Raw genomic sequence first — 22,722 nt, 5'->3', positions numbered from 1 at the left:
CAATTCTTCCACTTTGTTCGATGGGTCGACAATACTGGTTTTCGGTTCCTGGTCGGCCATATTCAACCTGTCTTTCGATCGGGTGTTGTATGAGTGAGTTGCCAGAATGCCAATCAACTAACCACCTGCCTGGACTCAATGCATCAACAATAACTTTGTTAGCGATTGGGTTTTAACAGATTGGTAACCGCACATTGGCCATGAATGCACCTAAACAGTTAACCGTCTCTATTATGTATTTGATCGGTTGCATGCGTCATCTCAGCCTTTTAATTGCAAACTTCCCCTTTTCTTTCTTTTCTTTTCCCTCCTTTCATTCTCTCTTTGTTTTTATTCTCTCTTGATTTTTTATTTTCTCTCTTTTCTTTCTTGTTTTTCCGCTCTCTCTCTTTTCTCTTTTTTTTCTTTACTCTCTTGTTTTCCTCTTATTTTCTTTCTCTCGTTATCATTTTGTTACGGTCAAATCCTATGGAGATTGCCTACGTATCATGACCCCGCATTAATCAGACCAAGCGTAGTTCTTGGAGATAAGTGTGAAATAAAACATTTTGGAATTTTTAAATTTTCATAATAAGATTCGGAAATAAACTTAAACATAAACTAACAGACTCTGATGAAAGACGAAATACAGACTAAAGAAAAATAATCAACCCACATACTCTGTTAAAAGAAATACAGACTCCAAAACAACTGGCAAACTTTAACGGAAAGAAAATACAGACTCAAGAAATCGCGAATATATCAGTGCCTCAATTCCCCCCGGGACTCGCGGGGCATCATTCGGCCTTGCCGCGGACCGACTCGCTAAATTTCCTTGGAGGTGGTAGAGATTTTCCATTACCCGGCGAACGAAAATCATCACAGTAGCGAAGAACATAGATCTAGTCATATCCTCATAGCTACTGCACTTCATCGCGATGTAGTTAGCGACCCTTTTGACTCGCTCTCTTATGACGCCCTTCTCTCACAACAAACGCCCAATTTGTTCGGTTCTGGCTTCCAAAGTTCGTTCGGCTACCTGGTTCTGCTCTTGAAGTTGTTGCAAGTCTCTTTCTAACCGTGCCATTAAGGCGTAACAATGTTCTCTTTCAGCCTTAAAATCTTTGGCTTGTTTAGCCATTTCACACTCGAGGTTGCCAATTGCCTTTTCCCAACCTGTGACCCCTTTTTCATATCTTTCTTTCATCCGTTGAATTAAAGTTGCACGCCCTTCGGCGCTTTTAGCCAACCTCGACCGTGCTTTTGCTAGTTCAAACTCAGCTTTCTGCAGGTCATCTTCATAGTCACGTACCTTTTGTGTGAGGTTGTAAATAAGCCTTTCGTCTTTCCTGCTTCGGCCTGGATTCTTAGCTTCAAGTTTCAACTGTCGAACCTGAGCTCTGAGGGCTTCATTTTCTCGCACCAATCTTCTCCTTTCACATTCGGCCTCTTATGCCTGCAAATCATTGTTGAAGGTGACATTTCTCAACTCTTCTCGTAGGCCATGGATTCTGGCCTTATATTCCTTTTCCTTCTCCCCCCAAACCTCTCCTGAATTTTATCATCAAAGGCTTGAACATGAGGCCTCTTGGCAGGCCTTTCGGGCTCTGGCTCGTCGTTTACATAAGACATTTTCTCAAACCAAGCAGCATAATTTGGATCTACTTCCCCCTTGGTGATGTCTAGTACATGGGTGCCATTTTTTAGATACCGACAACTATTCCAATCCTGCTGAACTATAGCCTCGGGCAATGCTGCTTATGTATGTAACTCTATGACCTGGGTGCTTAGATCTTCATCTTCAAGCATAATCTGATATCTTCCCAATTGCCTCAAGACCCTCTGCGGTGCATATGGATGGATACTCCTTACACCCATTAATATTAGGTAACCTTTGGTAGCAGTCATATAGATGTCTTCTGTCATCGGGAGCCATCCTATAGTCCACTCGACCTGACCTGCGTTAAGAACTTTCAAGTGAGAGACCCATGCTTCAAAGCCTTCTGGTGCGTTATAATCTTTTATCCTCTCCTCGTAACTAGTGATAAAGTTATTCGGGCTCGAACCATAACTCATGAATCTGGGATGATGGCGAAGGTGCTCGATCAACCACATTTGCAGAAGGATGCTGCAACCTTCGAAAAATTGAGCCCCTGCTTTGCATAGAGTCATTTCTCGATAAATTTCCGCCAGCACCAACGGGGCTGTCACACCTCCTTTTTCACCTACGCCCGCGAGGGCGTAAAGGAATTTTTCCACTTAAAGAACAATCGGAACGGGATTTAATTATTAATTATTCAGAGTCGCCACTTGGGAGATTAATGGTGTCCGAAGTCACCGGTTGAATCCCGAACTGAGGAAAAATATGACTATGTATCACAGTCTGCGAACCAGAAATCCGGATAAGAAATTCTGTTAACTCGGGAGAAGATGTTAGGCATTCTCGGGTTCCGTGGTTCTAGCACGGTTTCATTACTGTTGTATTTGATTTTATCTTATTTAAATACATGCTAGCTTATGTGCTTTTTATTCGTAAACTACTTTTGTTATTATTTTAAAAGAATTGCAACGTCGCGAAAACGCGTTTCGAACCACGTCGCAATAAATGCACCCGTGTTTGTTAACACATTTTGACTTCGTTGAGATTTGGATTTGGGTCGCATCAATGCGCACCCGAGTTTAAGAAGATTATTTTATTTAAATTGTGCCTAAAGAATCTAACGCATATTTATTTTAAGGAAGGCCGTGAAATTCGCTGAACGGCCCGTCCCGAATTTCTAAATATTTTTTAGCTTTTATTGAGGGCCCCCAATTTTATATTTCGTTGGGCGAAGCTCGTTTCAACATTTTATTTAAAGGTCAATCCTAAAGTGACTATTATTTTCTATTTATTTGTCTCTAAAAATAAAAGAAAATCCTAAACAATTATTTCATTTGAAATGGCCAAACCTTATGAACTTATTTCATGACTGCTGGCCCAATGAACCAGGCTTGTGAAAAGCCCAATTCCCATTTCAGTTTCAGGCTCCAAACAGCCCAATTCGAACGGACTGAAACTGGACAGGAGGCGGGAGAAAGGTCGAGGGATCGATTCCCTGAGCCAGTCAACTCACGAACTGTTTCTCAAATCAAATGTCACGACCCAAACTGAAGGGCCATGACTAGCACCCGACCACACTTGCCGAGCACCAACGTACATTTCATCTAACCTTCATTATTATCTTTTAAGGCTGACTAGATCAATATAAATGGTAGACCTAGATCATGGACAACCAGCAATAAAATATGACGACATGAACATACATAGCAGGGGATGACCAGACAATCAAGAAACTACGTATAAGGTATGAGCTACCATGCTACTATGAAAGACTATACAACAAAAACTAGCCGACAAGGCATACCAAACTATACATGAGCCGACACCTGTCTATGAGCCTCTAAAAGAACATAAGTGTTGCAACATAGCCGGAACAGGGCCCCGACATACCCATAATGTCTATAACAAAAATTGCATACCAAGACCAAGGCATGTCCGGAGAAGGGATCTCGCCAATCACCGCTGAACTGGACAGTCTACTGTGGTGGGGGAGCTGCACCTGCTTGTCTATCAGGACCTGCAGCACGACATGCAGCGTCCACAAATAAAAGGACGTCAGTACGAATAAAGTACTGAGTATGTAAGGCAAGGAACCATAAATACGATCAGTAATGTAAGCAAGGATAGAGAATATACAACCTGTAACATCTTAGTACCTCTGAGGGCTACTTACATGAAATGCATGATACATATGTATAAATACATAAACCTTTAAAGCATTCGCCTCTGTGGGCATCATCATCATCATATCGTACCCGGCCATAATAGGCTCGGTAGAATCGTACCCGGCCACGTGGAGCTCGGTAAAACCCAACTGATCAGTGGTTGCACAATAGGTGTCGTACCCGGCCAACTATAGCGTGGCTCTGTAGAGTAAAATAGATACATATATATAATGCATGTTCGACTCATGGAATCACATTCTAAACCTTTCGGAGTGACGTAAGGTCGGTATCCTCTGTACACGTTATTAGGACTAACTCTTCACTATGAACCTTATAAGAATCAGGAAGTACCAACAACATTGATAACATAAGACTAAGAGAAGCAACATTAACATCAATCGTTCCATAAGAGGGAAAACAATGTAAGTACTGCTAGCTTCTAAGAGTAGAGTATCTTGGAAGATCGTTCATTACATTATGTGCAATCGGAGTCGTGCAAAAGAAGGAAAGGGATAGCCTCACATACCTTGTATATACTTCCCCAATCTCAAGCTATGCAATTGTCAAAACTCCTTAGTCTACAATAAGATAAACGATACTATCGTTATCATTTAAGCGTCATAACTATTATGTATCGACCACAACCTATTTTACGATGAAACGGATAGCACCTCCCCTATATATATGACCTCACACCATTCAAAATAATCACCAAACAGCCCAAACAACATCAATAATAAACATATTGAGCCTCCCAAAATAGTCCACACACAGCCTAATCACTCCATACATACGACGACCACCGTAGTCGTATCAAACAACCTGAAAATATTACGAATAACTATCAGCCCATAACCCTACATATATATGGTGTTTCTCCACACACTTCCTCCTCCAAAACTCCACAAGATAGTAGTAAAATACGCAGCCCAACAACCACGCAAAACAGTCCACAAAACAATAACATTACTTCCAAGCCTTTCGATATATATTTCACAAGTTCTAGCTTCAATGGCTTAGCTGCAACTTGGATAATCTTAAATACATATAGATTAAGAGGTTCCTTACCTTTATACAGAAATAACAACTCCAATTTGACCGTAAATTTCCATGAAATATCCCTCCAATGCTGCCACAACAACAAAAAAACGAAACTAGCGATCAATTAGTGTTTTTCGGCACTAGAATCACTTTAGAAGGCTTGAAATCACCTAGGATTGATATTAAGAACATGAGGGAGTATTTACAGAACATAAACCCTTTAAAACAACCTCCCACATGAGTTGGAACGACACAAAAATGAGCAACAACAAGAAGAACAAGAGACTTACTAGCGCCACGGAATTCCCGACACTTGATTTGTGTTGTTTGCCCTTTTTTGGGTCTTGAATCTTGAGAGAACCTTGAGAGGATGTTCCTAGGGTTCTAAGGTCTGACAATAGTGAAAAGAATTGACTTAAAACGGGTTGGAGTCATCCTATATAGGTCCAAATATCTTAAACCGACTTAGTGGGCCCCATAGAGAGGTGCTTGGCGCAGTCTCGCGAAAATGCGAATATCTCTCTACTCCGAGATCGTATCGATGAACGGTTTAATGCGTTGGAAACTAGACTCATAGATATTTAATTTGGTTGGTAGATCACCCCGTAATTCCTTGTAAATTATGAGAAAAGATTAGAAACATTTGACCTAATGTTTAAGTAAAATTATGAACCTAAGTTGCGACAACTTTTGTCGACTTTTGTTTCATAACTCGTTTGACTTCAAGACTTATGATACGGATATTATATGATTAAAATAACTTAATAAATGACCTCTTGAGTGTATTAAGCACCGCTAGATTACCTGAAAATACGAGTTACAACATCCTTGATTCGTTTAACTTCTAATACTGGTTAATCACCCTTATACACTCTTGTATCACTTAAGACCAATAGGATTGACTTCTTATCATCTCACAGATAATTCCTTCTTGGATTTATGTTAACTAATATATGGCATGAACTAACACATGTGGATATGGGTTGTAACACCCTCCCCCCCTTAGGAACATTCGTCCTCGAATGTAAGGGTTTATGGGGATTTTAAATCATCGTGGATTCCAATGGAAATTTCCGATCAATTTTCCCCTATAAAATGGTCACTAGAAAAACTTGCAAGCAATTAAGCCCAACATATGGCTTCACAAGGCTACACAAAGTATTATGCGTATTTACATTATCTACATATCACCATTTTGTATTAAGGAGGAGTATTCTCAAATTATTGCTTACCTCATAGAGCCGTTTCTTCTTCCAATGTATCCTGTCTTCCACCAGCATCCTTGTTATCTTCATTCTAGAATAAGTAAGGGTATTTAGACTTCATCTCCTCTTCTGCTTCCCATGTTATTTCTTCCATATTTTTGTTCCTCCACAATACTTTAACGGAAGCTACATCTTTTGTTCTCAACTTGCGGACTTGCCGATCTAATATCGCCACTGGCACTTCTTCATATGATAGGTCCTCTGTAACTTGTACATCTTTGATAGGGATGACTCGAGAAGGGTCTCCAATACATTTTCTCAACATAGATACATGGAATATCGGGTGGACAAATTCCAATTCGGATGGCAATTCTAACTCATAAGCAACATGTCCAATCCGTCAAAGAATTTTATACGGCCCGATATACCTTGGACTCAGCTTAACTTTCTTCCCAAAACGCATAATACCCTTCATTGGTGAGATCCTCAGGAAAACCCAATCACCAACCTCAAACTCTAGATCACGACGTCGGACATCAGAATAAGATTTTTGCCTGCTTTGTGTCGTCCTCAATCGCTCCTGTATCACTTTAACCTTCTCAATAGCTTGGTGAATCAAATCTGGCCCATATAATTCTGTTTCACCGACTTCGAACCATCCAACTGGTGATCTACATCTCCTCCTGTATAGTGCCTCGTATGGGGCAATTTTAATACTGGAATGGTAGCTATTGTTATAGGCGAATTCTATGAGTGGAAGATGATCATCCCAATTCCCCTTAAAATCTAGAACACATGCTCGTAGCATATCTTCCAGTGTCTGAATGGTACGTTCAACCTGTCCGTCAGTCTGCGTATGAAATGCAGTGCTGAGATTTACTTGTGCGCCTAAACCCTTCTGGAAAGACCTCCAAAAGTTAGCCGTAAATTGAGCTCCTCGGTCTGATATAATAGATATGGGCACACCATGAAGCCTAACAATCTCCTTGATATACAACTTCGCATAATCTTCAGCCGTGTAAGTTGTCTTCACTGGTAGAAAATGGGCACATTTTGTAAGTCGATCAATTATCACCCAGATGGAGTCAAACTTATGATAAGAGCGAGGTAATCCAATAATGAAGTCCATATTAATCACCTCCCACTTCCAGGTCGGAATCTCTATATTTTGAAGCAATCCACCTGGTTTCTGATGTTCTATCTTTACTTGTTGACAATTGGGACACTGGGTTACAAATTCTGCAATAGACTTCTTCATATTATCCCACCAATATTGCTCCTTGACATCATGATACATCTTTGTCGAGCCGGGATGGATGGAATATCGGGATTGATGAATCTCATTCATAATCTTCTCTCGCAACCCTGCCACATTAGGCACACACAATCGGCTCTGGTATCTCAGTGCCCCATCTTTTCCGATCCCAAAAGCCATACTTTTACACTGTTGAATGCTTTCTCTTAATCGTACTAAGATAGGATCTTCATATTGTCGTGCTTTTACCTCTGCTACCAAAGATGATTCTGATGTATTCTGTACAGTAACACCTCCATCATCAGAGTCTAACAATCTGATTCTCATATTGGCTAGCTGATGAAGCTCTTTAATCAACCCCCATCTACCTGCCTCAATATGTACTAAGCTTCCCATTGATTTACGGCTGAGAGCATCTGCCACAACATTGGCTTTACCGGGATGATACAATATCTCGATGTCGTAGTCTTTCAATAATTCAAGCCACCTACGCTGCCTCAAATTCAACTCTTTCTGCTTGAAGATGTATTGTAAACTCTTGTGATCTGTGTAGATGTCAACATGGACGCCGTATAAGTAGTGCCGCCATATCTTCAAAGCATATATTACTGCAGCCAATTCCAAATCATGGGTTGGATAGTTCTTTTCATGCTTCTTCAATTGTCTTGATGCATAAGCAATCACATTCCCACGCTGCATCAATACGCACCCCAAACCTATACCCGAGGCATCACAATACACCACATAACCTTCTGTTCCTTCAGGAAGAGTGAGCACTGGTGCAGATGTCAATCGATTCTTCAGCTCCTGAAAACTACGTTCACAAGTGTCAGACCACTGGAATTTGGTAGCTTTTTGTGTTAACTTAGTCAATGGTGATGATATAGAGGAAAATCCTTCTACAAACCGCCTATAATATCCTGCTAGCCCTAGGAAGCTGCGAACTTCTAATGGTGTTGTAGGTCTCGGCCAATTCTTTACTGCATCGATCTTCTGAGTGTCGACACTAATACCATCATCAGATATCACATGGCCAAGGAATGCTACTAAGTTCAGCCAGAATTCACATTTGGAGAGCTTAGCATATAACTTACGATCCTGAAGCGTCTGTAATACTATCCGCAAGTGGCCCGCATGTTCCGCCTCCGAACGAGAATACACTAGAATGTCATCAATGAATACAATCACGAACACATCAAGATAGGGCCTGAATATAGTATTCATGAGATCCATAAAAGCTACTGGGGCATTTGTTAGCCCGAACGACATCACCAAGAACTCAAAGTGCCCATATCTTGTCCGGAAGGCCGTCTTTGGAATATCCTTCTCCCTAACCCTCACCTGATGATACCCTGAATGTAAATCAATCTTAGAGAAATACTTGGCACCCTGGAGTTGGTCAAACAGGTCATCAATTCTTGGAAGTGGATACTTGTTCTTTATAGTAGACTTATTCAACTGTCGATAGTCGATACACATCCGTAACGACCCGTCTTTCTTCCGCACGAATAGGACTGGTGCACCCCAAGGTGAAGTGCTAGGCTTAATAAAGCCCTTATCTAGCAAGTCCTTCAACTGCACCTTCAACTCTCGCAACTCTGCCGGGGCCATTCTGTATGGAGGAATAGAGATCGGTTGAGTGTCAGGCAACACATCAATGCTAAACTCAATATCCCTTTCAGGAGGAAGGCCTGGGAGTTCATCTGGGAAAACAACTGGGAATTCGTTGACCACAGGGATTGATTGTAAAGTAGGCGGTTTCGCCTCCGCATCCCTAATGCGAACGAGATGATAAATGTAACCTTTTGAGATCATTTTCCTTGTCTTAAGATAGGAAATAAACCTACCTTTCGGTGTAGCAATGTTCCCTTTCCATTCAATGACGGGTTCACCCGGAAATTGGAACCTAACCATCTTCGTACGACAGTCAACATTTGCATAGCATGAGGTCAACCAGTCCATTCCCATTATCACATCAAAATCAACCATTTCTAACTCAAATAAATTTGCCGAGGTTTGACGAATACAAATCATCACAGTGCAACCTCTATATACCCTTCTAGCAATCACAGAATCTCCTATCGGAGTAGATACCGCGAGGGGTTTACTTATCAATTCAGGTTCAATGACAAACTTATTAGCCACAAAGGGTGTAACATATGATAATGTAGATCCCGGATCAATCAGCGCATATACATCATAAGAAAACACAGATATAATACCTGTAACAACATCTGGAGACCACTCGAGATCCTATCGACCTACTAGAGCATAGGTTCGATTTTGAGCACCACTCGAACTCGACACTGCACCTCTACCCCTACCACGACCTGTCGACTGCTGAAAACCCCGTGCTAGAGGTCGAACTGATAAGGAAGAACCAGACACAGATCCAGTCGGCTAAGCCATACCATCACCTCCTCTATTAGGACACTCCCGCATCATATGGCCAGGCTGCCCGCACGAATAGCATGCATCAGAACCTCGACGACACAGTCCAAAGTGGGCCTTGCCGCACTGATCACAATGTGGTGTTGGTGGTCTCATCTGACTAGTATCCCTGTGATGTTGCGAGCCAGATGCCCGCGAACTCTGACCTGGACCAGAATAGGATCAATCATATCGAGGCCTCTGAAACTGTGGAGGAGCACTAGCTATAGGTGGCGCCGAACTCCTCGAAAACTGTGGCCTGATGCGGCCTCTGAAGTCATCAGAATACCCTGCAAATCTCGCCCTCTTATGCTGGCCTCTATCCTGCTCCCTAACTGCCCTCTGCTGGCGCTTACGATCCTCTAGGGTCTGGGCATAAGCTTGAATACGGGAAATATCCATGCCCTCCACCAAGGAGGCTGTCGTACACTCATTTATTAGATGTGGTCCCAACCCATTCACGAACATATGCACCCTATCACTCATCTCGGCCACCATATGGGGAGCATACCTTGCCAAAGAATCAAACTGCATACTGTACTATCGTACACTCATATTACCTTGTCTAAGGTTCAAGAACTTATCAGCTCTAGCTCGTCGTATCTCAACTGGCAAGTAGTGACGAAGAAAGGCCTCAGAAAATTCCTTCCACACAGCTGGAAAAGGGTTCGGACCCCTGGATCTCTCCCAACTATCATACCAGAGAACCGCTAAATCCCGTAACCTATAAGAAGCCAACTCTACTGCCTCTGTATCACTAACATGCATAACCCGAAGTGTACGATGAACTTGGTCAATAAAAGTCTGTGGGTCCTCCTTGGGGTCTGATTCGGTAAACACTGGAGGGTCTAAATTAATAAAATCACGAACTCTTGTACTAACTGGTTTCTCAGCAGCTGTCACACCTCCTTTTTGCGCGCCCCGCCCCGAGGGGTAAGATGCGCGGGTGGAGTTTTTCCAATTTAAGTGACAATATTCGAAATGGGATTATTTAGTTAATTCAGAGTCGCCACTTGGGAAAGGTTTGGCTTTTGGTGCCCCAAGTCACCGGTTTATCTTGAATCCCAAATCGAGGAAATTTTCGACTTTTCCAAATGAAGTCTACGAACCAGAAATTCTAAGTAAGGAATTCTGTTGACCCGAGGGAAGGTGTTAGGCACCCTCGAATCCCGTGGTTCTAGAACGGTCGCTTAAATTGTTATAATGGCTAAATATCTGATTTAAATAAATGTTATGACTTACGTGCTTTTATTAAGTTTAAACCGCTTTTATTATTATCATTTATTTTTATAGAATTGCAACGTCGTGGAAATGCATCTCGAACCACGTCACAATCAATGCACCCGTGGTCGTCGACACATTTTGACTTTGTTGAGATTCGGATTTGGGTCACATCAATGTGCACCCGAATTTAAGAATATGATTTAATTAAGACGCGTCTACGGAGTCTAACGCGTTATTATTTTGTTAGAAGGCCATGAAATTTATTAAATGGTCTATCCTGAATTCTAAATTATTATCATGGTTATTTATTGAGGGCCCCGCAATTTTGCATTTTTATTTGGCGAGGCTCATCTCTATTTTAGAAAAAGGATATCCTAAAGTGGCTACATTTCTAACTATGTTCAATCTAAAATAGAAGAAAGAAGATACATATCAATTCAAGTATATGCTTTGGGCCTAAATCTTATCAATTTCTGATTAGTTATTTGTAAAGTAAAAGACGTCTTACTTTATGAGAAATGTTCTACTTTGATAAAGAAATTACGTGACAAATGCTAGGCTCATATCCAAAACATCTCTTGACTTGAATTCAAACTAGACTCATTTAGGCTAGGTTAAAGGAATTAACCCACTAAGCATTATTATCATTGGGGGTTCGAACGCGCTCCTATATACTGCCTAGCGGGTTTTGACGAAAGGAGCTAAAATAAAACGGAATATCATTGTGTAAGGTGGAAGTATCCTATTATTATAGCTAAAACAAGAATCTGATCAGTCACTGTGTCAAATATTTGTACATCCTACGTACCACACCATTACTTAACCCATATCAACAAACAACTACAAACTAAGATACAAGAGGCTAAAACTCAGCTTAAGCATTAACTAACTGGCATTTTTGACTATTGAATTATACACTGATCAATTCATACGAAAGGAGCAATAGACCACGAGCATTACAGACAGACATTTAAACTTCTTGGAATTCCCTTCATTTCATGCTTTCGAACGGTTACAGTTTACACCCACATAGGATTTGAAATGTGTACCTGGAATGCTGAAATGCAAAGAGGAAGAAGAGAATGACAGGGGAAGGTCAGCAGCAGCAGGAATCAAATAGCAGCAGCAAACGGCAGGTAACCAAATAGAAACAGAACCCCAGTACGAGATGCAGTTATAGCCAATGGGCAAAAGTGACAGCAACAAGTAGAGAAGTGGGCTCAGGATTCAAACGGTCCAATTCCAAAAGAAGGCAAACCAATAAGAACCAAAACAGTAGAAACCTAGCTGATACTTGGGGGGAAATCAGCACTTATTTGAAACAGGTTAAGCAAACTGGGAATCGAACAATTAGCAAGAAGAAGAAGACAGTTTCTGCTTTCTGTATATCCACCCTCTATCTTCTTTCTTAAATATTCCTCACAGTGTGCCTCCCTATATTATGTGTGTGTGTATTTGTATGTATTTCAGCTTTTTTTTTTTCCAAAAAAATTCCTCACAGTCTATCTATTTTTCTCTTCCCTCCCTCTAATTCTGTCTCTCTATTTTTTTGTCTGGTCCTCCTTCTTTTATAGCCTCAACACCATCTCTTTTAACAGCCTGTTTTTCAAAATGTCACCGTACCCCTCCCATGTGTCTTTTTCCTTTTCAGATCCCAATTAGTTATTTAAGTATATAACTCCCATCAACATTCTCTGGCAGACTTACTTTTAAAGGGTTTAATACTTTTTAAACTTAAAGCAGGGTATGGGCAGTAGAATATGTTGACAGCATATGCTGTCAAACCATTTTTAAAATTAAACAAAAGACCTTTATGCAGGCCACAGACTGTGCACAAAGCACATGAGGTGCACCAATGCACATGAGGTGCACTAGTGCAAATGCTGTGCAAGAGTGCACATGCCCTTCAATTCAGCATTTAAACAAAACATCCCTTTTACATTACTGGTCCAAATCAACAGCTATAAGTAAACAAAATTGGTTCTTAATTGATTCAACAAATGTTCAACAGAAGCAAATCGATTTACTATGCTCAGACAGTTGAAACTAATTGACGACTCATGTCGACTCGACTATATTAGCATTAACATACACAATCGTAGCCAAAAATCAGACATTCAGAAGTATGGGACACATGACTCGACTTATACTGATTAAAACAGAATTGTACTTCGAGGAATCAGTTAGTCAGTACAAATTTGGAATACAACCAATACGCATGCCTTATCAGAATATGAGGAGAGGGATTCAGACAAACACAGAGGTTCAAACAAAGTGGACAAACAAAAGTTGATAAAATTAAAACAAATATGAACAGTCTTTTAAAACAAATCACACGGACTAAAAACAAATAAAGGAAAAGAAAGCAGACTTACCTTAAAACTTGAAAAGTTTAACAGTTTGAACTCGGATTTGGACAAACTTTTCTTAAGGCTGAATGGACTTTAATCGAAGTGTTTCTCAGATGAGAAACACTTTGATTGAAGTCCATTAGACCTTAATCTCTTCGGTTGAACCGGTATGAACCAGTGACGAAGGACACAAAACCTTCAAACTTAGATCTGGGATTCAGGCTTCCCTGATCAGATTTGGACCAAACCAAGTATGGTTTGGTCACGAGGGGGGTCTGGGGAGTATCTGGTGTGAAGCTGGGGTTGAACCATGTAGATCGAGTTTCGACTCGAATCTTCAAATGAAGATTCGAGAAGGTGGGGAGGGATTCGAACTACAGGGTTAATGGATTCATGTTCAGGGTGGCAAGGGGGTTCTAGGGTGTTAAGGGGAAGGTCACCGGCGTCCGTGCCGCCGGCTTTCATGGTGGAGGATACAGGGGCGGCTCTAGGGTTTGATAGGGATGAGGTTGAAGACGGGAGCTGGGGTATCTGATGGGGGGGGGGGCAGGGTAAGGTTATAGGCTTATATATGGAATAGGCGGGCTGATCTCAGCCATCGGATTAACTGGAATCAATGGCTTGGATCTAAAGGCCTCGGGGAAACGATGTCGTTTCAACTAAAGGGGGTTTGGGTTGGTCTGGGTGGAAACGGGTCGGGTTCTGTTCATGGGTATAGGAAATGTGATCTTGGCCGTTGATCAATCTGAAATCAACGGCCCAGATCAAACTGTATCCATACGACGTCGTTTGGACTCGCTGGGCATCCTCTGGACTGGACCGGGCAGGCCTGGGTCTTGGGCTGTTTGTTTGGGCCAATTTTGTTAAAATTGGCCCAAGTCCGGAAGAATAAAGAGACCCTTTTTTTTCTTTTTTTATTTTTTATTTTTTTTATTTCCTTTTTACTTTAAAACAAAACTAAGCCAAAATCAAATTAAAATCAAATACACACTCAATACAATTCTTTGCACACTAAAATATTTCAAACAAGTAAAGTTAAACAAAAATAAAATCACGGACGAAGATGCCTATTCATGATTTTCTATTTAACGACCGGATTACGGTTTGAATTATGCAGGACACATATATTTTTGAATTTTATTTTTAATAAAGTAAATAAATAAAAATGGGCCAAAGTCACAAATAAGTCAACAAGGTGCCGCACAGGAATTCAAAATTGTACAGCGAGGCCAATTATTATTTTTTTATTTCTCTTTGGAGCGATTGTCGTGCGAAACAAAAATCACGTGCTCACAGCTGCCCCTCTTTGTTCGGAAACACGAAGGGTTTTCGTGCAAAGACAAATTGAGCGTGTATGAGCGATTTTTGCCTATAGACCACTCCGTATGAAGAACTTTTTTTTTTGAAAGATCTGACCGAATCTTGCTTCAAAGATTTCCTACATATCCTGGGCTAAACAGGAATCAGGTCAATGTAGTTCGGGAGGTTTTGGTAGCTGGGACTACCATGGGATTGTGATGCTTGCTGCTACTGCTGCTGTTGTTGCCACTGCTACGTTACTGACCGCCTTATTACAACCAAATGGAAATTGGAAACTAAGCTAACTACTTATGTGTATGTCAACTGCTAGTTACAAGATTCCTATCTATGATTCTTTTACGACTTGATCTTGGGTCTTAGCTGATTCTGCTTGTAGACTCCGATCTGAATCTTGATGCTTGCGAGTTGTGGTGACCTGTTTAATCTCTGGGATACTGAGTGAGGCGCGACTGGCAGGGTTCAGGATCTTATTTAAATGCTGGAGTCAATCCGCCTTCCATTTAATCCGAATCTTGGGACACCTCTTTTTCTTCTTTGATTTTGAGTTGAGACTCCTCTCGTGGGTCATTTCGATCCGTGTGGCTCGAGGTTAGACATGCGGGAAAAAACAAACAAACGAACGAAATTTTCTACCCCAGTTTCACTAGGAAAATTTCGTTAATTATTCACCAGGAAGTTCAGAAAATTGATGAAAGAGGATATGCATGCTCAGTTCAGGGCTGGAGGCCTAACACCGACTAGCTGGGGAGACGTTCGGTTTGGGGTTTTAAAACCCTAACGCCGAACAAAGGAAAATTCAGTTTAGGGTTTAAAACCCTAATGCTGATTGCATAGGAAAAGCTCAGTTTAGAGTTTAAAACTCTAATGCTGGCTGAAAGGAAAAAGTTCAGTTTAGGGTTTTAAAACCCTAATGCTGACTAAAAGGAAAATTCAGTTTAGGGTTTAAAACCCTAATGCTGATTGCATGGAAAAGCTCAATTTAGAGTTTAAAACTCTAATGCTGGCTGAAAAGGAAGAAGTTCAGTTTAGGGTTTAAAACCCTAATGCTGACTAAAAGGAAAATTCAGTTTAGGGTTTAAAACCCTAATGCTGATTGCATGGGAAAAGCTCAGTTTAGAGTTTAAAACTCTAATGCTGGCCGAAAGGGAAAAGTTCAGTTTAGGGTTTAAAACCCTAATGCTGACTAAAAGGAAAATTCAGTTTAGGGTTTAAAACCCTAATGCTGATTGCATGGAAAAGCTCAGTTTAGAGTTTAAAACTCTAATGCTGGCTGAAAAGGAAGAAGTTCAGTTTAGGGTTTAAAACCCTAATGCTGACTAAAAGGAAAATTCAGTTTAGGGTTTAAAACCCTAATGCTGATTGCATGGAAAAGCTCAGTTTAGAGTTTAAAACTCTAATGCTGGCTGAAAAGGAAGAAGTTCAGTTTAGGGTTTAAAACCCTAATGCTGACTAAAAGGAAAATTCAGTTTAGGGTTTAAAACCCTAATGCTGATTGCATGGAAAAGCTCAGTTTAGAGTTTAAAACTCTAATGCTGGCTGAAAAGGAAGAAGTTCAGTTTAGGGTTTAAAACCCTAATGCTGACTAAAAGGAAAATTCAGTTTAGGGTTTAAAACCCTAATGCTGATTGCATGGAAAAGCTCAGTTTAGAGTTTAAAACTCTAATGCTGGCCGAAAGGGAAAAGTTCAGTTTAGGGTTTAAAACCCTAATGTTGATTGCATGGAAAAGCTCAGTTTAGAGTTTAAAACTCTAATGCTGGCTGAAAGGAAAATTCAGTTTAGGGTTTAAAACCGTAATGCTGATTGCATGAAAAAGCTCAGTTTAGGGTTTAAAACCCCAATGCTGATTGGCCGAAGAAGCTCGAGAATGCTACCGATCTATTTTTTTTTCTGTTTTAATAGAAGATAAAAGGGAGTTTCGTGGAAGCTTACCTTTCGAGTGAATTCATCATTGCCGAAGTACTTCCTGTACCCGTGCACCTTCTTCTTTGGGCGACACCTGCTTCTTGCACGGTTATCTTGGATCGGACCTGTTTCAAACTTTCAAACAAAGAATCATTTGTTAGTTTGGAAATGACGGTCGGTTTGGTGACCTTGATCGTTCCCAATTGCTTTCTTGCGTCTTTATTTCTGTTGCGAAATTTCGCCATTGATTTGATTCGAATGGCGAAATCTTTAGACTACTCAGGCTTGTATTTCCAGGTTCTGTGATGACTTGCCTCGTAAGGCCTCTTTTTTCTTTTTGTCCCGTTTTGATTGGAGGTTCTCAACGGGGATTTTATCGGGGGTGTTTTGTGGGAATTTGTACAAAAGGGAGGCTCTGTGGGGAATATTTACAAAGTGGATTCTTTGTGTGGATTTTGTACAATGGGGCATGCTGGGGATTTATTTCAAAGCGGGATTTCTAGGATTTGTTGGGGTAAGCTTGTTGGGGAATATTTACAAAAGAACTCGCTGGGGCGTGCTGGGGAGATTCCATTTTTTTTTTTTATTGGGGAAGCGGAAGCTCTGTGGGAGTTTGTATAAAAGGAAAGACTCTGTGGGGATTTGTACAGGGGGAGATTCTGTGGGAATTTGTCCGAAAGCGGACTTGCCGGGGAAGATTTCAAGATTTCTCTCTTTCCTCTTTACTCTGAAACACCATCAAACGTCATGATTCATCATGCTTGGGTAATCATATCAACGAGATGAGGTGCTTTCCTTCATGAGACGGGATTCCGCGCAAACAAACCTGCCACCTGTCCTTTTCGGTGTGTCCTGAACTCGGGGTTAAAATGCGAAAGGGATTCGAAAAGAAACAAAGAAAAGAGAAAACAAATCAGAAAAGGAGGAACCTTTTCGGAATGAGAAAGACTTATCTGAGGAAGATAATGCTGGCTTTCAATGACATGACATGCTTTTTGGACTGGACGTCTGACCTTCTAAGAGCTTGCGTTTTCCTGAACCAGAACGGATCTGTGATTCCAAACTGGTGGCACTCTGCCGAATCTTTCTTGGGGTGGCGTCATTCTTTTCGGCCAACAGCGCCCTTTGCGGGTTTTCGCTGGCTGACCTCTCTCATTTCTCTTCCTGTCATCGCTTGATAGCACTCTTTGCGAGTTTTTACTAAACAAACTCTCTCATTTTGGTTTCTCTACTCCCGTCGCCTCGTGGTGCCCGAAGGTTTTCACCGCCGAGGCTCTCTCATTTCATCTCTCTCAATTCAGAGTGTGATAGTCTTCGTTTGTAATGCTTATTGATTCCCCACCATATTTGGTAATTGATTTGAAGGCTTGTGCTTGGTAAAGAGAGGTAGTGATACTAACTTCTCAACTGCTTGACGTGCCCCGGTCAGGGTGAATGGGATTTTATTGTTGGTGTGACTGAACCTCAGGGAGAGGCTGCCTACGTATCCTTTCGGAATCAAGTCAAACGTAGTTCAGGCCTCAATCAAATTTTGTTTTGTTTTCTCTTTTTTTTTTTTTGTTTTTTTTTGTTTTGTAAGTGGCTCAAAAGTTGGTGGAGAGGATTGGGTAGTGTTTGGGAAGTAGTGGGGAACAAACGCCTTCGCCATTTTCAACGTATCAGGACCACTGGAGTATGATTTAGACGTAATACCTCTTAATTGCATCTGCATTTACTGCTGTGTCGGGGTCATTTCCTTCGATATCGCCTAAATACAGTGCTCCTCTCGGCAATATCTTCCTTACAATGTATGGGCCTTTCCAATTTGGAGCAAACTTTCCTTTTGCTTCTTCATGATGCGGCAGAATACGCCTTAGTACCAACTGACCTACTTCGAAATTCCGGGGTCGGACTTTCTTGTTGTAAGCACGGGCCATCCTTCGTTGGTATAACTGTCCGTGACAAACTGCGGCCATCCACTTTTCATCAATCAACGTCAATTGCTCCAGTCGAGCCTTGACCCACTCGCTGTCTTCGATTTCTGCCTCGACAATGATTCGAAGCGAAGGAATCTCTACCTCTGCCGGTATTACAGCTTCGGTCCCATAAACCAAAAGATAAGGAGTCGCTCCCACAGATGTGCGTACCGTAGTGCGGTACCCCAATAATGCAAAAGGTAACTGCTTATGCCACTGTCGGGAACTTTGTATTGTTTTCCTCAAAATCTTCTTGATGTTTTTATTTGCAGCTTCCACAGCACCATTGGCTTTCGGCCGATAAGGAGTGGAATTTCTGTGCGTTATCTTGAATTGCTCGCATACATCTCCCATCAAGTGACTGTTCAAGTTCGCTGCGTTATCTGTAATGATAGTCGCAGGAATACCGAAGTGACAGATAAGATTTAAGTGTACAAAATCCACCACAGCTTTCTTGGTGACCGACTTGAGAGTGACAGCTTCTACCCATTTTGTGAAATAATCGATGGCAACCAGTATAAACCTTTGTCCATTCGAAGCCTTTGGTTCAATTGGTCCAATGACGTCCATGCCCCAAGCGACAAATGGCCAAGGTGCGGACATGGGATGCAGTTCCGTGGGAGGTGCATGAATCAAATTACCGTGCACTTGACACTGATGACACTTCCGGACAAAGCTAAAGCAATCCTTTTCCATGGTCATCCAGTAATAACCCGCTCTAAGGATCTTCTTCGCTAAGACATACCCGTTCATGTGAGGTCCGCACACACCTGCGTGTACTTCGTGCATGATCTTTCTCGCTTCCTCGATATCGACACATCTTAAGAGATTGAGGTCCGGAGTTCTCTTATATAACAATTCACCGCTCAGGAAGAAACCACTTGCATGTCGCCTAATGGTCCTCTTTTGATCTCCAGTAGCGTGCTCGGGGTATTCTTGCGTCTTCAGGAACCTCTTGATGTCATGGTACCAAGGCTGCGTATTTGATCCCGCCCCGATTACACTGCAGTAACCGTGTCTTTCCTTGATTTGGATTTCCAAAGGATCGACGTGGGCGTTGCCTGGGTAGGGTAGCATAGAAGCCAGAGTAGCAAGTGCATCTGCCAGTTCATTGTGACACCTCGGAATATACCTGAACTCTATTGAGGTAAAGCGCTTGCTGAGGTCCTCCACATGTTGTCGGTATGGGATAAGTTTGACATCCCGAGTTTCCCACTCGCCTTGAATTTGCCGGATGATCAGGTCAGAATCTCCCATAATCAGTAAATCTTTGACATCCTGATCGATTGCCATATGCATGCCCATAATGCAGGCTTCATACTCAGCTGTATTGTTTGTGCAAAAGAAACGCAGTCTAGCTGTGGCGGGATAATGCTGACCGGAAGGCGAGATCAAAATTGCCCCAATCCCTACACCCTTGGCGTTCACGGCTCCGTCAAAGAACATCTTCCAAACATGAGCTTCCTCCGAGATCATTTCTACGGTGTTTACTTCTTCATCTGGGAAGTAGGTATCCAATGGCTGGTATTCCTCATCGACCGGATTTTCGGCCAAATGATCTGCTAACGCCTGGGCTTTCATTGCCGTGCGGGTGACATAAACTATGTCGAATTCCGTAAGCAGGATTTGCCATTTAGCCAGTCTCCCAGTAGGCATTGGCTTCTGAAATATATACTTCAAAGGATCCAACCTGCTTTTGAGGAATGTAGTGTGGGCTTGGAGATAATGTCTCAGCTTTTGTGCAACCCATGTGAGAGCGCAGCATGTCCTTTCCAACAGTGTGTATTTGGCCTAGTAACTGGTGAATTTCTTGCTCAGGTAGTAGATTGCTTGCTCCTTCTTTCCGGTTACGTCGTGTTGCCCGAGGACACAACCGAAAGAGTTCTCTAAGACTGTCAGATACAAGAAAAGTGGCCTCCCCGATTCTGGAGGGACCAAGACTGGGGGATTCGAAAGGTATTCTTTGACTTTATCAAAGGCTTCTTGACACTCTGTTGTCCACTTAATCGCCGCATCTTTCCTTAACAGCTTGAATATGGGTTCACACGTGCTTGTCAGCTGGGCAATAAACCGACTGATGTAGTTCAACCTGCCCAACAGACTCATCACGTCTTTCTTTGTTCTTGGAGGAGGCAAATCTTTGATGGATTTTATCTTAGTTGGATCTAGCTCGATACCTCTCCTGCTTACGATGAAACCCAAAAGTTTGCCCGACGGAACTCCGAAAGCGCATTTGGCTGGATTTAGCTTCAAGTCATACTTCCTTAGCCTCTCGAAGAATTTCCTCAAGTCTTGGATGTGGTTATCCTGCGTCCTGGACTTGACTATCACATCGTCCACGTACACCTCTATTTCCTGATGCATCATGTCATGGAAAATGGCGGTCATGGCCCTCATGTAAGTAGCCCCAGCATTCTTTAGACCAAATGGCATGACCCGATAACAGTAAGTGCCCCAAGGCGTGGTGAAGGCAGTTTTCTCTGTGTCCTCTTCATCCATCAGTACCTGATGATACCCGGCATAACAATCTATGAAAGACTGTATCTCGTGTTTGGCACAATTGTCAACGAGGATGTGGATGTTAGGCAGCGGGAAATTATCTTTAGGACTTGCTCTGTTCAGATCTCGGTAATCTACACATACCCGAGTTTTCCCGTCCTTTTTTGGTACTGGAACCACATTCGCCAGCCATGTTGTATATTGGACTACCCGGATCACTCCCGTTTTCAGCTGATTGGTGATTTCCTCTTTAATCTTGTCACTGACCTCAGTTTTGAACTTTCGTTGCTTTTGTTGAACTGGAGGACAATCAGGATGAATCGGCAATTTGTGAACCACTAGATCAACACCTAGTCCCGGCATGTCATCATATGACCAAGCAAACACGTCTTTGAATTCAAGAAGAAGTTGAATTATCGCCTCTCGCGTTTTCTTGTCCGTGTGAATGCTTATCTTGGTCTCCCGGACTTCTTTCGGGGTTCCTAAGTTTACCGGTTCAGTGTCGTTTAGATTTGGTTTAGGTCTATTCTCGAAATATTCCAACTCTTGGTTTATCTCCCTAAAAGCCTCTTCCGCATCATATTCTGGTTCTGGGTTCATTAATTCACAGTTAAATAGCTCATTGTGATCTGGGCGTGAAGTCCGCAAGCATGTCATATTCAAAGCCGCATTATTAGGACTGAAAAGGAAGATAAAAGGAAAACTAATAAAAAATCAAAGCAAAAGAAAGAATAGGAAAGCAATGATGATTTTGTTTTTGTTTTTTTTTTTTTTTTGTATATTTTCTTTGGAAAATTGGAAGACAACAATGTTTACAACTGGGAATTCAAAACAACAATTGAAAGGAAGAAAACGTTCAAGTTAAGTCCCGGAGATGACTTGTGATACAGGAAAGGTGGCAGGGCAGATCTACACGGACTTCCGTCTAGTCGGGAATGGCGTGGCCTCCCAGTTTTGAAGTTGGGCGTTCGGTCCCATGTATAGCATCTCAGCAGTGCTTGTACCTTCACCTGGTTGAACCATGTGGACCTCGTAGAGCATTTCTCTCATCGCCCCACATATTTCCTCGATTTCCTCAGCTGTGAAGACCTCATCATCTTCTTCTTCAACGTACGTTGGCCTGACGAAAGTCGCATATAAATCTGGCAGTGGTTGAGGCAACTTCCAACCCTCATTTCTCCTTTTCTTTGCCCATTTTTCGTCTGCTGGAGTAGGTTTGAAACCTAGTCCAAAAGGTTTCTTGACGACTGGTAAAGTAATGGGTTCTGTTATTCCCTGAAGGGTTCGTCCAAGTCCCTTCCCTGGCCTAAATCCGTGCCGGATCATCTCTTTGGCCACCATGACCGAAGCGTTAGACAAGAAAGGCTGGGGGCAAGGTACTCCCTCTTCGTGCTGCTCGGCCAGTACCACCTCGAAAGCTTGATAGACCGTATGTTCGCTCCCTTCTCTCGGTTCAAGATACGGGATGGATGGGTCCCGGTAAATGGCATGTTCGTCTTCCCCATGGACCACGATTTCTTGGTCTTCGTACTCGAATTTCACCATCTGGTGAAGAGTGGAAGGCACGGCTCCTGCCGCATGGATCCAAGGTCTGCCAAGGAGGAAATTGTAGGATGTGTCCATGTCGATCACCTGGAAGGTTACTCAAAATTCGACTGGTCCTATGACCAACAACAGGTCTATTTCTCCCATGGTATCTCTCTTGATGCCGTCGAAAGCTCTTACGCAGACGTTGTTGGGTCGGATTCTTCCTGCCCCAATTTCCATTCTTTGTAGCGTGGAGAGCGGGCAAATG

The sequence above is a fragment of the Nicotiana tabacum genome, chromosome 18 (genome assembly GCF_000715075.1).
Source record: "Nicotiana tabacum cultivar K326 chromosome 18, ASM71507v2, whole genome shotgun sequence".
NCBI classification, from domain to species: Eukaryota; Viridiplantae; Streptophyta; class Magnoliopsida; order Solanales; family Solanaceae; genus Nicotiana; species Nicotiana tabacum.
Note: the sequence above shows the minus strand (reverse complement) of the source record.